Source organism: Pseudochaenichthys georgianus, chromosome 13 (assembly GCF_902827115.2).
Source record: "Pseudochaenichthys georgianus chromosome 13, fPseGeo1.2, whole genome shotgun sequence".
Taxonomy (NCBI): domain Eukaryota; kingdom Metazoa; phylum Chordata; class Actinopteri; order Perciformes; family Channichthyidae; genus Pseudochaenichthys; species Pseudochaenichthys georgianus.
This window is the reverse complement of record NC_047515.1, coordinates 28,887,225-28,904,496: the sequence shown is the minus strand read 5'-3', so window position 1 is coordinate 28,904,496 and position 17,272 is coordinate 28,887,225.

Below are 17,272 nucleotides of genomic sequence, written 5' to 3'. Positions count from 1 at the left end.
TTCGAGTCAAATGTAATTAAAGTCAGATCGTGTCTTAGACGGGGCAGTGTCCATATCATAAACCTGTTAAAGGGAAATGGAAACACTTTTCAAACTGCTTTCCATGCGACAATATTACCATTAGGAAATGTATTTATCTAGTCTATTTCCAATGTAAACGATCGAGATACGCGAATTTACTTTTTGAAATACGTGCCTAATGACCATGGGCGCTTCCATTGCTCCGGGACTTTTCCAGTGACGTCACTGATTGGGTACGGCTTCCTGGGCCAAAGCTCAATAACAAACAACATGGCGTGCAATGCACCAGTAGTTTACATTACAAGAAAACGGTCGTCGTCAGGAGTTTATTGTATTGCCCCAGGCTGCACAAATGGATTTTATACAAAGAAGGAAGAAGTACATTTCCATAGGCTGCCACTAAAGGATGAGAAGCTGCTCAAAGTCCAGTCTGGATGCCTGGTTCAATACAAAACATTGGATTTGAAGCCAGGATCTGTTCCCACAATATTCGATTTCTCAACGTATGCAGTCGGGAACACCGACCGTCCCAGCACGTCGGCCGCGCAAGACAATGACAGTGTCAACAAACGTGAAGTTCGAGCCACCAAACGAGTTGCTTCAGCTGCCGACAGAGAGGTAAATATTGCAGCACTACCAGATTACTAGCTCACACATGTATTTACTGACACAGTGTGACCTTATTAATTAACGCAATCGCGTCCAAACTAAATGGTAGCTATTATTATGACGCACAATAGAGAATTGGGGGTGTTCTATAGCTCAACTAATTAAACTGGCATACACACGCTCATCTGTCGAAAACAGCCATAAAAAGGCTAGTATTGCTATTGATGGATGGTATTGCAGGACCCAGAGCGCACGGAGCACAGAGCGGACAGCAGATAACGGAATTGCAGTTGTATTGCTTATAGATTATCAGAACATTTCAAAGGGGACACAGCCCCATTGTATATTAACCTATGGATTAACTACATCATCGTTTTTATCGTTGTAATGCCATTGAAGACCAGTTTAGACCAGACAATGAGGAAGGTAAGCCGTTAGCCTGGCGTATGTTAGTACCTAGCGCCACTTGTTTTGATGTACGTTTTTGTGGATAACCTCGCGAGTTTGTATCTTTCAGTATTGAGGTGGGCACCGTTAGATTCTGTGTCTCCTTGCGATCATAAACGATGTGTTGGATGTGCGGCTAGGATAAGTAATAAGGGAGCTATCGGTGCAGTAATAGGTTAGCATTTTCGCTCGGGGCTAATTCAGAGGCTCACTGTTAGCATTGTGTTTTTTTAATTTTTTTATTCCGGATCGTATGCCATTCTATTCGACCGAATCGGTTCATAAGCATAGGCCATGGGATGCCTGGTAACTGTAGATGCTTCCACATCAATGTCATCTCCCGACGAATAGTCAAACTCATCGTTCAAAACGTCGATCTCATTGCAAAATTCCTCCATCGCTGCCATATCTGCTACGTTGTGTTGACTTTCGGTGGAGCGAAAACACAGCCAGTGACGTCACCATTTGGGACTCCCCTAATGGCGGCGGCCTGGTCCCGGAATTCCCCACCCGGCCGGCGGATAATTAATTTTCTTTTGGCGAGTAATATCATATACAATAAATATTACGATCAATATCCATTGTAAAATGAATAAACTACCGGAATATTATAACTGTAATTGGTGTTTCCTTTCCCCTTTAATGTACGCATTCAAACGCTTGTTCTTTTACCAGCTGTATTCACCCTGCAGGTGCAGCTATGTGGCTTGTATCCTGGATAAAGTGTTTAAGTCATGGATGTTTAAAGTTTAACTTCTTCATATTTGACTAATATTAAAGTTCACTTTTAATTCAGGAAGTATGACACTGCGCTGTCAGTACGCTTGTCCATGTTTGTGATTGGTCGAATGCTCCAAATACCACCCCTTTCATGTGAACGCGCACCTAACTAGACGGCTGGCTTGAGCGATCCACTTGATAACCAGCGTCGTAGGACCGCTTAGCGAGAGCGCGTATGTTTTGGATTAGGCCAACCGGCTAACTCAAACATATCCAGGTTAGGTTGAACCAGCTTCGTAGTACAGGCCTCTGGTCTGCTGTAGCTGTGCAGAATACGTTGATCTTGTTTAGGTGTAGATATTCCTGCTTTGCTCCCTAACGGTTCCTCACTGCCTGGCCTTCCATGAAAGGCAGATCATCGCAAACCATTTGAATTGCTTCCCTATAGGAATTGTAGTTGATCCATAGACAATTTGTTCTCTGTTTAAGGTCTGCTTTACACAGCAGATGCTTGGAGATCTCCACTATATCTCATTCTAGGGTAAAAAATGGTGAATATTGTCCAGAATATCCATCACAAAAATGTTTCAGGTCTTCTTCTGACTGTGATGTATTATCTTAACTTGAGAAGTGACTTAATGGCTTAACATCACTGTAAAACAAAAACAGAAGGTCCACCAAAATCCAGCCAAAAACAACAACACAAGACATATTTTCTTCTTCTGTTACATCTAGCCAAATCCTGCTTATCTTTGTCTGTTACCACCTCAAAAACAAGCGACAGTTTGTCAATATTGTGTGACAAATTTGATCCGATTGGGTGATGGATTTGTCGAGAAGCTTTTGCAGAGATCTAATCTTTGGCGGTATGGCACCATAGTCTTGTGACTCGAGTCCAGAACTGTGCTAAAAAGTGTTTGTGATGAGCAATTAACCTTCCCATTAGAAGTCCTTGTGGGGCATAACTGTTTAGACTGCTTACATAAAGGATCTATAGTTAAAACTGAATGTTCAGTGTTTATATTCGTTTGACCTAGTTTTCAACACCCCTCAAAACCATATGCACTGTATTAAAAAATCCAACTTACACTTGTCAAACACTTAATTAATTTCAGGAAACCAAGATAAAGTTTATTTTTAATGGGTTTGATTAAAGGAGCATCAGAGCCTAAGGTTATAAATAAAAGAAAGAAGGAAGAGAAGGGCAGCTGGAAGTGAGAGAGAGGCAGATAATCATGTGTTTGACATTTTACTGTCTGGTGGAAGAGAGAGGATGGGAGAAAAGAAGATGAATAGAAAAGGGATTAGGAGTCTGAAAAGAAATACAGCATCTCTTATGATGCTTTCCCTCTTAAATGCAAGTAGGGGGAAGTAAGAGGGTCGGTGGTCAGAAAGAAAGACAGAGAAAATAAGAAAGTAAAAGATGTGGGAAGAGGGGGGGAAAGGGAAAAGCGAGAGAACCCTCCTCCTACTCTCACCAGTCTGTTATTTCTAGAAACAACCCTCTCGGCTCTCAGGATAGAGTGACGCATATCTGGATACCTTGGAAGTGCAGAGCAAACAAACCATACATTTTATTTTTCTCTTCACAAAACTAACTTCCATTAGCTCCCACCAGGCTGTCTATTGAAACACATATTATACTGTACTATAACCAAAGCATAATTACAATTGCTTGCAAAACTAAAGACCATTTTCAGATGGAATCGCGAGCCAAGTGTGGTGCAAGGCTCTGCTCAGACTAAACTAATCTTTTACATTGTTGTGACTCTGAGACATCCTGTTTAATTGACACACATTTGAATTCACAACATCTGTCCAACGGTGCATCCCCCTTGCTCAGACCAGGCCCATCTTGGACCTCGACATTCATTTTGATCTTAACTTAAAGTTTGTGACTTCATTTTACATGGTTGATACGCTATTGCACTCACAAAATCTATCCACAGATACACCCATCATCGAACTCAAACATTTTTAACATCAAAAATATTTTACCTATAGGCCTAATCTCATTTAAAATATTTCTGAAATGATTTGTTTGTTTCCATTTATGTTCCCCATTCCACAAACAGAAAATATGCATAACATATCCACTAATCAGATTTAATAGAACTGTCAAAAGTGTTTCCTAATCTTTTCCATAATCTGGTTGTTGGGACATGGCCATGAAGAGTTGTGTGAAAGCCAAGATATGACACAATGAGGCTGAACGAAGATACAAAGAATTCAGATCACGATGTTCCCAAAAACTAAGGGCTTCTTTTAGATTCTGTGAACTAGATAGTGTTGTTCTTTCTCTCAGCCATAAAATCACTCCCTGGCTGTCTGTTACTTTCACTTTTAACTCGGCAAGATTACCTTGCAGACACGACAGCCAATTTAACATGGCAGTTCAAAGAGTTGTGGGTTCTTCAAAGAGAAGCTCAAAAGAAAAGCCAATATCATGTCTACGTAGGTACAGATGTAGCACTCCAGATCAGACTCAAAAGGGTGTGTCCCAGTCAAAAGCCCAGCGGATGCCAGAGGCTGGGGGTGTTGCCAAATTGCTAGAGGGCGTTGCCCAATTTCCCCATTTGTTCAATTACAGGATTTAACCATGAGATGGCGCTTCATTCACAAAATACACAATGGGTGTTGTAGAAACATCAATATTTTAGATCAAATAAAGTATATAGTTTGCTTTATGCAGTATATTTCTTGTAATATTGTTGGGGTGTTTTTACACAGTACAGTCGATTGAAGTAAATCAATTTATACATTAAAATAAAATAAGATGGACCTTTATTAATCCCGTGGGGAAATTCAGTAGTTCAAACAGCAACAGGGTGAGAGTGAAAAACAGGACAGCACAGATTACACAGATTAATAAAATCAAAAATAAGATGAGCGATAAAAAATAATAATAATAATGAGAAACTATGAAATAAGAAATGAATAAAACTAAAATGTAATTATCATATCATATATTATAATGTATTGTATTATTAAGTAATATCATACATTAACCCCATTATAGCAGATGCCACATTAAATGGATGAACACATGTATGCATCAATAATTACAACAGAGTATTTCTAAATACAAGTTGTAAAAATACTTATATGTATTTAATATTAACCCTTTGGAGTCGACCGTCACGCCGGCGTGATCAGATCACATGACCTGTTCAAGCCGGTGCCGCATAAAAACAACAGTCCGGACAACATTGCCGTGTGTTTCTGTCGAAAGTGCTGGCTTGAAACTACTGTATATCCCAGTCTTTGATTCATGCAAAAAGACCAAGTAAACACGGAGATACGGTGATATAAAGTTAATACATTTCAAAAGTATGAATTATGGAAGCACATATTTGAATATCTTCGCCATATTTGATCATTTTACGAAACGGAAAATACTGGAAACTGTAGATCCTGCTCAACAGGATGTATATGTGTATTTCTGTCGAAAGTACTGGCTCGAAACTATATGCCAGTCTTTGTTTCATGCAAAAATACCCAATAAACACGGACATACGATGATATAAAGTTAATACAGATATATTTCAGAAGTATGAATAATGGAAGCACATATTTTAATATTTTCGCCGTATTTTATCATTTTACGAAACGGAAAATACTGGAAACTGTAGATTCTGCTCAACAGGATGTATTTACCAGGAAGGGGTGAGGTAATCGGGTAAACGGAGTGATACGAAACGAGACGAAAAGAGACGAAGAGGGACGGCGGGAACCGAAGAGAGACGGCGGGAAATGGAGAGAGACGAAGATATACGAAGACAGGCTGCGGGAGACGAAGAGAGGCTGCGGGAGACTGCGATTGAAGTAAAGTGACAAACAAACATTGAAAATGTAGATATAGTTATATATATTTAGAGTTTTGAAGACTCAACTATGATGAAGAGAACTCTGAACGTGAGTCAAGCTTTAAAGAGCCTGTGACACCATCCCAACAACTGTTGTGCAATGAAATATTGGGCTACTAGTAATCTCGAACCGTCAGTTTAAAAAAGAAAAAGCGATACCGTTTCGTTAAATATCAATAATTTCGAACATCGCGGGGAAATTCCTTCACTCATTTTGAAGTTTTGGGGGAAGCCGGAAGTGACGTCAATGCGGGAACGCTTCGAGAGCCAAACACGGACAAAGTGTGTTGTGTCATGCGTAGAAATGGTGAATTACTGAGTTTAGGCACGTTAAGAACGTTTTAATGAAGTTGACTACAGTATATTCATATTTGTCAGTGCTTTCATGTCAATTCGGCGACATAAACATAAATGATCGTGGTGAAGATGATGATTACATTAGGATTAAAAATCGGGAGTGAGAGCTGCTGAATTTCCTCCCGTCGGATGTGATATAAAAACAAATCGATTATTTTTGTGGTTATAAACTCAAGTGGATGAAACTACATTTATTAGTGCTTTCATGTCAATTCGGCGAACATATGATACATTAAATGATGAGTGAGGATGATTTGTTTGAGCCGGTCTGCATTTACTGATGAGAAAACAAACCGATGCTTTTTGTAGTTGTAGTACACCAACGTGGATTAAACGTGTGGTTTTTTACCACAATGTTGGGGAAATTAATGGATAAAATGCACGGATTATTATTATTATTCCCACTCCGATCGGGACACTAGGTCCACCGTTTCCCCGCAGCGAGGCTCCCCCCGTTGACAGTTTACGTGGGCTGGGTGCAGTGGCGGACTGGCCATCGGGACGAATCCCGATGGGCCAGTACCGAAGTGGGCCGGTCGGATAAGTCACTAGCACATCCCCCATAGGCGGCGCGTGAGGCTCAGGTTTGAGAAGGCTAAATAACTTATTTTACCTGACGCTGTCCGCCTCCGGCGTCTATAGAAAAGAGATCCACTCAGTGTGCGGAGTTTAAATCTCTCAAGTCATATTACAGGATAAAGGAAATACAGTTTAAACTGCCGTATGCAGAGAAGACATCATCAATGAGATCATCGATCATATAATATCATAATATATCATATATTTCCTTATCTGAGTCAGCTTCTCCAGCCTCATCTGGCCGTGCAACACTCACAGTGTCACAGACTGTATGCAGAAGTATTATTTAACACATTATGTTGACGAAACACTCGAGACAAATGTAATTAAAGTCAGATCCACTCGTGTCTTAGACGTGAACGCGCTCTCAGCTGGAGAGAGAAACCCTGGCTTGATTTACCGAGTTGATAACCAGCGTCGTAGGACCGCTTAGCGAGATCTCGTTTGTTAGTTTGTTGTTAGTTTGTTTGTTACTCAAACATATCCAGGGTCTGTTGAACTGGCTTCGTAGTACAGGGCACAGGTGGCTAGCAGCGCTAATGTCAAAGACACAGACATTATACATTATATTTGTATTTTACATCCCCCGCTCCCCCCGTTGACAATTTACTAGCGGTACCGAAGTGGGCCGGTCGAGAGTCCCGGGATGATTTTTAGTCCCAGTCCACCACTGGCTACATGACCATATGATCGCCCATATTGACGCACCTCATTCCTAAACTTCTAACAGATACAACATAAACCGATCCTTCAGCCTCATATGAGATCTCAGACACGTTCAACATTAACCTGTCATCGCTGTCTGAGCTTGCTGCTGTGTGCGCCGTCGTGCGTTTACATCTGACTGTATATATATAAAGGTTTACATGCAGATGCTGGGAGAGGCACAGATAAAGACAGAAAAAACAGATTTTTGTACATAATGTGTATATATATATATATTTGTATTATATTTATAATAACACTTTTGCCTTATCAGAATGAAATCCCATGCTACCTCAATCAAACTTTCACATTATCATAGTCACATCCCATGTATATATTTCCAGCTTTTAAATGGTTTCGTTGTGTATGTTTGTGTTGTGAAAAATAAAATCATTTTCAAAATCTGTTTTTACATATATGTTGTGATTTTGGGTCCAAAATGTTCATATAGTAGAAGATCACCTACATCCAAACGAAATAAATATAATTAATTATGATGAACACGTTAAGTCTTGTTCATTGTTTTTCACTTTTATTAAATGTTTGATATTTCTTTCTCTGTGTGCGGGGGATCACAGGAGGGGGGAGAGCTGTGGAATGTGACTCCACACATTCCGATGGCCAATTAGTTTTAAACAAAGGGTCCCCAACATACATATGAAACATGGGGGGGTTGGGGCTGGAGAACGGTATGGTCCTACCGTTTTCATACTTTATATATCTTAGCATATTCATACACACTGTTCATACTGCTCACAGGCTGATATCTAGTGTATTCATACCCCTCACTGTTTATTCATCATTCAATTAATTATATATTTTATTCTGTAGATTGTGAACATTACTTTTCACTTTACTGCTTGTTGCTCCTGGTTAGAAGCTAAACTGCATTTCGTTGTCTCAGTATCGGCGGTCACTCCTGATGAACCCACCAGGGGTGTTTCCTCAGAACGAGAGGAAAGTTTTTACCAGGACAGCTTTTTTAAGGGACAGCATCGCCCCAATGGGAAAATGCCTCTTCCCCTCAATGTGAAGCAACAGATTGAGTCTTATGTTTCCAATCGGTTCCCAAATCTGAACATTGACCAGTGGCATAAGATCAGGAGCCGGGTAAACGAGAGACTGAGGAGCCCCAGAAAAACAGATCCCGAAATCGCTCGTCCTGGTTTTCGCAGCAGATAGGCCTACAGCATGTGTCTGTTACTGTATGTCAGTTATTTTAAATAAAATGGTGAAAACTGAACTTGAAAATTGTTTCCTCTTTTTATTTTCGGGATGGGGAGACGTGTGTGATTAAAAATTAATTCGCAGAAATGTAAAGTGATCTAACTAAGTTCTATTCATATTCTTGACGGGAAGAGCCGTGTAAATGGGTGGCCATATGCATTTGAAAAGCAATATAAATCACACAGTTATTATGCAATAGGCTATAAAAGCACCACCGATTACCTTTCTCCAATTCAAACTCTTGACGGGAAAAAAGGAAGGTGTAAATGGTTGGGCTATACTGTACTGTATACATACAAAGGCCATTCAATAGACGTTCAATATATAGTATTCGTTTATTAGAGTCGGCTTGACTCGGTTTGCATTCATAAAGAATGCACAAATGTGTTTAATCGTTAATGTCATAGTATTCGTTTATTAGTCCCCGAGGGGAAATGGGTAGCAGCACATCACAGAGTCATTTAAAAAGTGAAGAACATTCAAGTTAAACAATACTAAGTAAACAATTAACACAGTAAATTATGTGGATTAAATCACATTTATTTCGTTAAAAATAAACGAAATGACTCGGTTTGCATTCATAAAGAATGCACAAACGTGTTTAATCGTTCATGTCAGATATGTAGGCCTACTAAGTAAATAGCCTACATTAGTTCCTGCTCAAGATTAGATTCAACTTTATTGTTATTGCACAGATTACAGGTACTGAGACAACGAAATGCAGTTTAGCTTCTAACCAGGTGCAACAAGCAGTAAAGTGAAAAGTAATGTTCACAATCTACAGAATAAAATATATAATGAATTGAATGATGAATAAACAGTGAGGGGTATGAATACACTAGATATCAGCCTGTGAGCAGTATGAACAGTGTGTTAATCGTTAATGTCAGATATGTACTAAGTAAATAGCCTACATTAATTTCATGATGGATTAAACCACATTTATTTCGTTAAAAATAAACAAAATGATTAAATGCAGGGTGAATTGCCCTAATGTGGAACATTTTTGCATTTCAGACTTCGGGAATATATTGCGACATGAAGCCGATACAATAAATCAAAATCCAGTAACATTCTGAAATCCCCAGGATGTGTCCTAATCAAACCAAAAGAGAACATGCAGATATTAAACTCATACAAGAAATGGTAGACATATTAGTACTCTTAGTGCCAAGTTGTCTCAGACAATCTGTTTTCCTAATGTGGGACAGTTATGTGCAAAATGTGGGACACTGAAAAGTCTATATTAAAAAGCCTCAGTCACCTTCATTCATGTAATAAAAAAATCTCAGGCCAGTAACACTCAAAGCAACAGTAAATGTGCAATACCATGCTATGTTACTATTTATAATGTTATTGTTGTTACAACAGAAGATGTTTTTATTTAAATTGAAGTTAAATGCATCAATCTGGTGCATTGAGGGCAAAATTAGTAGATTTGTGGATACGGCTCTCAACACTCATATGAAACAGAACTGTTCTTAAAATGTGTGTTGGAAGGTATTAAATTACTATGCATATTTTATTGTGTAAACACACAGCTGATCACCTGAGAGCTGCCGTTTCATTCAGAGCGTTTAAAAAAAACGACGGTCTGATTTCAACAACTCAATGTGTGATTATTATAGCAGTAATATTAGACACTAATAATACAGTAAACTATGAACACTGTACATATTATTGTTTGCCCGTGGGATTAGGATGATCGGTAGAGAGCCGCTGCGTCGGATGTGATATAAAAACAAAGCGATTATTGTCGTTGTTGTAAACTCACGTGGATTAAATGTAGTGCATTCATTTCAACTCGCGAAATATGATACATTAAATGATCGCGAGGATCACGATCGAACATCGTTTGTTTGACCCTGGATGCATTTCCTGATCTAAAAACATAGCGATGGTTTTGTACTTACGCGGCGTAAATTACGCCAACGTGAATTAAACATTATTTTGTTAAATAAAAACATGGTGATGTTTAGTAAATGATTACATGTCTCTTACTTAAGCACAGAATGTGATCCTATCCGTGACATATATGGATCTTAACAAATATCCGCTATATCAGATTCCTGTAGATCAGCTGTTTATTTCACATGAGTTCCAGTGTGGCAGCTTTTCACGGCTCCCCCTGGTGGATCCATGATCCATTGCTGCTGGTTTCATTATAATTAAATGTATTTATCAAGGGGGCGTTTCAAGTCCTGCGGGGGGGTTTTCCTTTTCAGCAGGGGCCCACCCCGTGCCGATCACGGACCCGCCCGGGCAGGCGTCTGAAACGAAGCGCTACATCTGTAAACAGAATATGTGAAGGTGTGTCTGTTGAGTTTAAATAATATTTATTTAAGCGACTTTGTTAACCACTTTGAAAAAAAGGTTTACGACATTCGCTCTTCTTTTTCTGACTCACCCCTACTCACCGCCGGATCACCTGAGCCACCTTCAACCGGCACACTAACCTCCTTTTCCCCTCTCTCTCCAAGTGAGGTTCTTACCCTCATTACCTCTGCCCGCCCTACCACCTGTCCTCTGGACCCTATCCCTTCAAACCTCCTTCAGACTATCGCTCCTGATATTCTACCGTTTCTCACCCATTTCATCAACACTTCTCTAACTTCTGGTCACTTTCCACACACTCTCAAGGAGGCGAGAGTAAACCCTCTCCTGAAGAAACCCACTCTCAACCCGTCTGATGTTATAAACTACAGGCCTGTCTCTCTCCTCCCGTTCCTGTCTAAAACACTTGAACGCGCTGTCTTTAAACAACTCTCCTCCTATCTCCATCAGAACAACCTTCTGGATCCGCACCAGTCTGGTTTCAAGGCAGGTCACTCCACAGAAACTGCTCTCATTGCTGTCACTGAGGAACTGCACACTGCTAAAGCAGCCTCCCTCTCCTCTGTCCTCATCCTGTTGGACCTGTCTGCTGCATTCGACACGGTGAATCATCAGATCCTCCTTCGCACTCTCCTAGAACTTGGAGTTTCAGGCTCTGCACTTTCCCTCCTCACCTCATACCTCAAAGACCGCACCTACAGGGTTACTTGGAGAGGGTCTGAGTCCGACCCTTGTCAATTAACTACAGGGGTCCCTCAGGGCTCTGTTCTTGGTCCTCTCCTCTTCTCCCTGTACACAAACTCGCTCGGATCTGTCATTAGCCCGCATGGTTTTTCATACCACTGCTACGCTGACGACACCCAATTAATTCTGTCCTTTCCCCGCTCAGAGACCCAGGTCGTCGCACGCATCTCTGCTTGTTTAGCTGACATCTCTCAGTGGATGTCCGCTCATCATCTCAAGCTCAACCTTGACAAAACTGAAGTGCTTTTCCTTCCGGGAAAAGATTGTCCCTCTCTTGACCTAACTATCAACATCGGCCCCTCTGTTGTTTCCCCGACTCAGACTGCAAGGAATCTGGGTGTTATCCTAGATAACAACCTGTCATTTACTGCAAACATCGCTGCTACAACCCGCTGCTGCAGATACACGCTTTTCAACATCAGGAAGATACGCCCACAGCTGACCCAGAAATCGACGCAGGTTCTGGTCCAGGCTCTCGTCACCTCACGCCTAGACTACTGCAACTCCCTCCTGGCTGGTCTACCTGCATGTGCCATCCGACCTCTGCAGCTCATCCAGAATGCAGCGGCTCGTCTGGTCTTCAACCTTCCAACATTTTCCCACACCACGCCGCTCTTCCGCTCCCTCCACTGGCTTCCGGTAACTGCTAGAATCCACTTCAAGACACTGGTACTTGCGTACCATGCTGCGAATGGATCTGGCCCTTCCTACATCCAGGACATGGTTAAACCGTACACCCCAGCACGTGCACTACGCTCTGCATCAGCCAAACGACTCGCTGCACCCTCGCTGCGAGGGGGACCCAAGTTCCCATCAGCAAAAACACGTGGGTTTGCTATCCTGGCTCCAAAATGGTGGAATGAGCTCCCCATTGAAATCAGGACCGCAGAAAGCTTACACACCTTCCGGCGCAGACTGAAAACTCATCTCTTTCGACTCCACTTCGAGCGATAGAATGCCTAACAAAGAACTGCTAACAGAGCACTTATATACTAATAAAGGACTGGCTTAGCCAGTTGCGCAGCACTTGAAACGATTGGCTCTTTGAAACCTGATGTTCTTATATGATTCTGTTTTCCTCAAGGTTGTGTCTTCCTGGTCGAATGTACTTATTGTAAGTCGCTTTGGATAAAAGCGTCAGCTAAATGCAATGTAATGTAATGTAATGTAATGTAATTTATTATTATCAACCCTAGTCCATTTTCATTGTAATTCTAACATGCCGCTCAGTGACACTGGTTTTGTTTTGACCTTGTTTTTGTGTGTGTCATTGCAAAATGTGCTCCCAGAGAAACATACTATAGTGGGAACCAAGCCTTTATATTTCTGTCTGTGTGTTTGTCTGTCTGTGGACAGATTTTTCTCACCACCATAACGTCAGATCCATGGAAGATGCAGTTTTAGTTGAGATTAAAATGAATTTTGAGTTCAGGAAGAAAGTTCGATTAATACTGATTAAAAAACAAAGACAGATATACTTTTCAACAGCAGAACCCTTAAAAGATATGCGATCATGTGGGTTAATTGGGACCAGTGTTGGGCAAGTTACTTTCAAAATGTAATATATTACATATTACTTAGTCTTTTGAAAGTAATAAGTTACATTACAATATTACTGTCTCTGAAATGTAATGAGTTACACTACTTTTTAGTTACTTTCACCAAAATAACCGCAAAAGAATGGCTAGGTATTTTAAATGCTAAAATGTAGTTTCGTGCAGCTCATTATACATCCAGTGAAGGACAATGTGGTATAGCATAACAACTGTGTAGGCCATTAAGGCTACTAACAACTTGTATTACACGGCTTAGTTGAATACTCGATTTGGATTGTAAATTCTTAACATGTGACACGTTGTTAATCCAGTACAGACCACTGTCAAGGACTATAATGAAGGTTGTTAAGGAGGATCAAGAAAAAGAAAGGAAAAGAGGTTAAAAGACGGAGTGCTGGACGTCAGATAAATCACCAGAAGAAGGCAGACAGGAAGTAAACAATAACAGGACATGGAATGGGCTCTGTATTAATACTATTTTGTTTAGTATATGGCCGTGTACAGGCCCGGTTTGTGAGGAATTGAAGTAAAGTGGTATGCAAAGAATTTGATACAGCGTATTTTTGGTATATTCATCTTAAATGTCCCCTGATATATAAGAAGTGTGTTTTTATATATTCATGTGTGTACTTAATTACTTTGTATTTAATAGTAGCAGTGTATATGAGCTGGAGATATGAGGAGTGAAAACTTCCCTGTCATTGAGAAGTGGAGGGGACAGAGAGGAAATATCCTTATATAGACATATGCTACAGACAGCAGAGAGTAGAATGTGTGTGTGTTGCAGTAGCCATGGCTGTATAAATACTGCTCAAGTATACTGGTGCAGGGTTGGGTTGTAACGGAATACATGTAACGGCGTTACGTAATCAGAATACAAAAATCAATTAACTGTATTCAGCTCGCGTTACATTTGAAAAATGAGTAATCTGATTACAGTTACTTTCGTAAACCTGAAGTGAATACATTTTGGATTACTTATTGGAATTATTGGTGGAAAGATTTCCTCTCAACATGTAATATTCATTACTAAATGTACAGCCGAATCATCACAGCGCACAACAACTTTTACCGCCGCAGATGGACCAAAAAAGGGAGCGTTGGAAAAAAAAGGGGCGGGTCCGCTCAGTGAAACAATAACAACGAAACATGGAGGAACGAAAGTCTACGTTTAATTCGTGTGCGTGTAGAGGTGTGTGGGTGGTTAAAACACATCAGCCTGCGGTCGCATCCACAAACAGTTTAATATGTTGTTACATCGTTTCAAATGTTATGTTTTAGTTGTGCTCTTGATAATCCATTAAAACAGTAAAAACACGTTCAGTTTCCTTTTGCTTTTTGTGTCTCCTGTTCACCAAAACATACCCATCTGTGATGGAAAAAGAAAGTAATCCAAAAGTAATCTAAAAGTAATCTGATTACGTTACTTTTTTAAGACACGTAACTGTAACTGTATTCAGATTACTTTCAGAGCCAAGTATTCAGTAATCAGTAACTGATTACATTTACAAAGTAACCATCCCAACCCTGGTGCTTGTGTTTTTAGTGATGTATTTCTGTTTTATTCTTTCAGGTTGTGAGTACTAAATTGCCACAACATTGTGAAGTAGTTGGCGTAAATGTGTTTAATTACTCTGTGTGAAATAAGGAGCAGGGTTGCATGACAGGAGACTGAAGATGTGAGGAGAGGAGACATTCTGCCAAGTAGCTGGATCGATACATGTCTAAAATATATGTGTGTGTTTAATTACTTTGTATCAATAATAATAGTCTGTGTAACAAGGAAGTTGGAAATATGAAGAGTAAAACTATTGTATTTGGAGTAAGATGTGAGCAGGGGAATGTCCTTATTTGAAGATAAGCTCAGATCTCTGAAATGAGTGTGCGTTCTCTGTATATGTGTATGTAAAGTTTGTGCTGGACACCCAATGTGTCTGTTTTACCTTAAATGGTAAAAAAGGAAAATGAGTGTGCGTGACACATACTAAGGAAAAATGAGTGTGCATTCTCTATAGATGCTGATATTCTACTATTTCACTGCTTGAGAGCAGAGGTAATGTTTTCCTCGTTATTATTGATATTAAAGTAACGTACATATATTGTTTGTATTAGTTAACTATAACAACTATACCAAAAGTATGTGAAACTGTGTGTACATTGAACTAAGGGAAGAGGGGGCCACAGAGAGGGAAGGTTCGTGCGGGACACCCAATGTGTCTGTCTTACCTTAAAGAGTAACCAAAAGACTCTTCCTCAGCTGGCTCACGCTAATTCACTACGGAAGCTCGTCGTTTTTATATCAACCAATGAATGGACTCTATGGGAGGAGAATCCGGCACACCTGCTCCCCGTTCTTTTTGCATATAAGTCTGTGTCTTTAGATCGGTCTCTCTTCTCCTGCTGTAAAGACCGGAAGATCTAAACAGCACGCGAACCAGGGCAGGAGTACTCCTTGTATTGTATTGTATTGCATTGTATTGTATTTTTACCTTTTATAATTAAAACAGATTATTGTTTAACTGGTATCCTGGTGTTTTCTGATTTCCTTCCTTTTATGATTTAAGCAGCTCACCAAATGACACGCGGGGCCGAGGTGGGTTTTAAAACCATTCAGACCCCAACAGGTTCCAGAACAAAATTACTCAGGGTGCATCTGAGATTACAGGGGTAATAGGTAGTGGTCGGCAACAGCAATGAAAAATAGCAGTGATGGTCCCCAATGAACAGATTATGGCATTTGTTATGTTTTGAAACCAAGCAAGTGAGAACATTTAAAGTGAGTTAAAAGTGCAATCCTGAAATATTTCATATAGTCCAAAGTGGACTGTGGCAAAGAAAAGCACAAAAGCTTCAAAACTCTACTGATAAAATAAATGAGAACATATTGTAAATCAAGGCAAATATTATTTGAACCATGCTCATGGTTTGAAATGGCAAACATTGAAAAGCAAAAGTATTATTAAAACCAAGTACTAAATCATCACTTTGGTCCCATCACTCTGGGAAGAGAATATTTACTGTGCTTGAAAACTGGTATCACATCATCATGTGAAGTTGACTTTGTGACCTGGAGAACATTTCAGCTGCAACATTAGCTTGTTGATAAGCTTGGGATATGAGATCTTTTTGTAGCCATTCGTGGTGAAGGCATCTGTGCTATTGTATGCATTATTTTGGACCCAACATTTCTACAGGCATGGCAGAATATGGCACTATTTTCACATGAATATTCTAGCCATTGTCTATTTTTATACCACGAGCTGCAAAATGACCGCCTAACCCCACTGTACAGGCGGGTACTTGTTTAGATATACCTGGGCAGGCTCTGTTTTGCTGTGGTATCCTGGCACCTGCGGCGTAGTTTCGGGCGACGAAGACTGTTGCTCCGGGGGCGAGGGCGGCGAGTCAGGCGAGTCAGGCGGGAGTAAGCTAGTGTCCACAACGAAGGGTAACGTGATCTCCCCATCTGACCTGTTGCTACTATCTGCAGTAGATACAGTGTTGCTGGCGTTTAGTGATGGTTGCTTTAACCATTTTCGTATAAATGATTATCCACAGATGTGTGTCACTGCTGTGGAAGCACTTTGGAAATGATGCACGCGCAGCGGAGCAGGTCACGCGCACCTGACACAATGTGTTGTTTGTATTTTTGGCTCTGTTCTCTTTTTTGAATAGAGGGTGCATAACATTCAACTGCCCCAAAGATCCCGACGTGAAGCCTGAAGGGTAAACACACCAGGTTTACTAATCTACCCGCACAATTTGTCTCTGGTGTCGGAATGTCTCGCTATGTTAGTACATTCAACAAAACACCATTTCATTTCGGGTTAAAATGTGTTGTAACTGCGTTACTGAGCATTGTAACGGGTAATATATTACCTAAATGTCATTAGTAATGCGTTACATTACTTCGTTACAGCAAAAAGTAATATATTACTGTAACTCCGTTACTTTTGTAACGCGTTACACCCAACACTGATTCGGACACATTTAGATTGTTGTTATATTTTTTGTTATTATGAAAGTTACTTATCTTCAGTGTTGGGTGTAACGCGGATGTATTACTTTTTGCTGTAACGAAATAATGTAACGCATTACTAATGACAT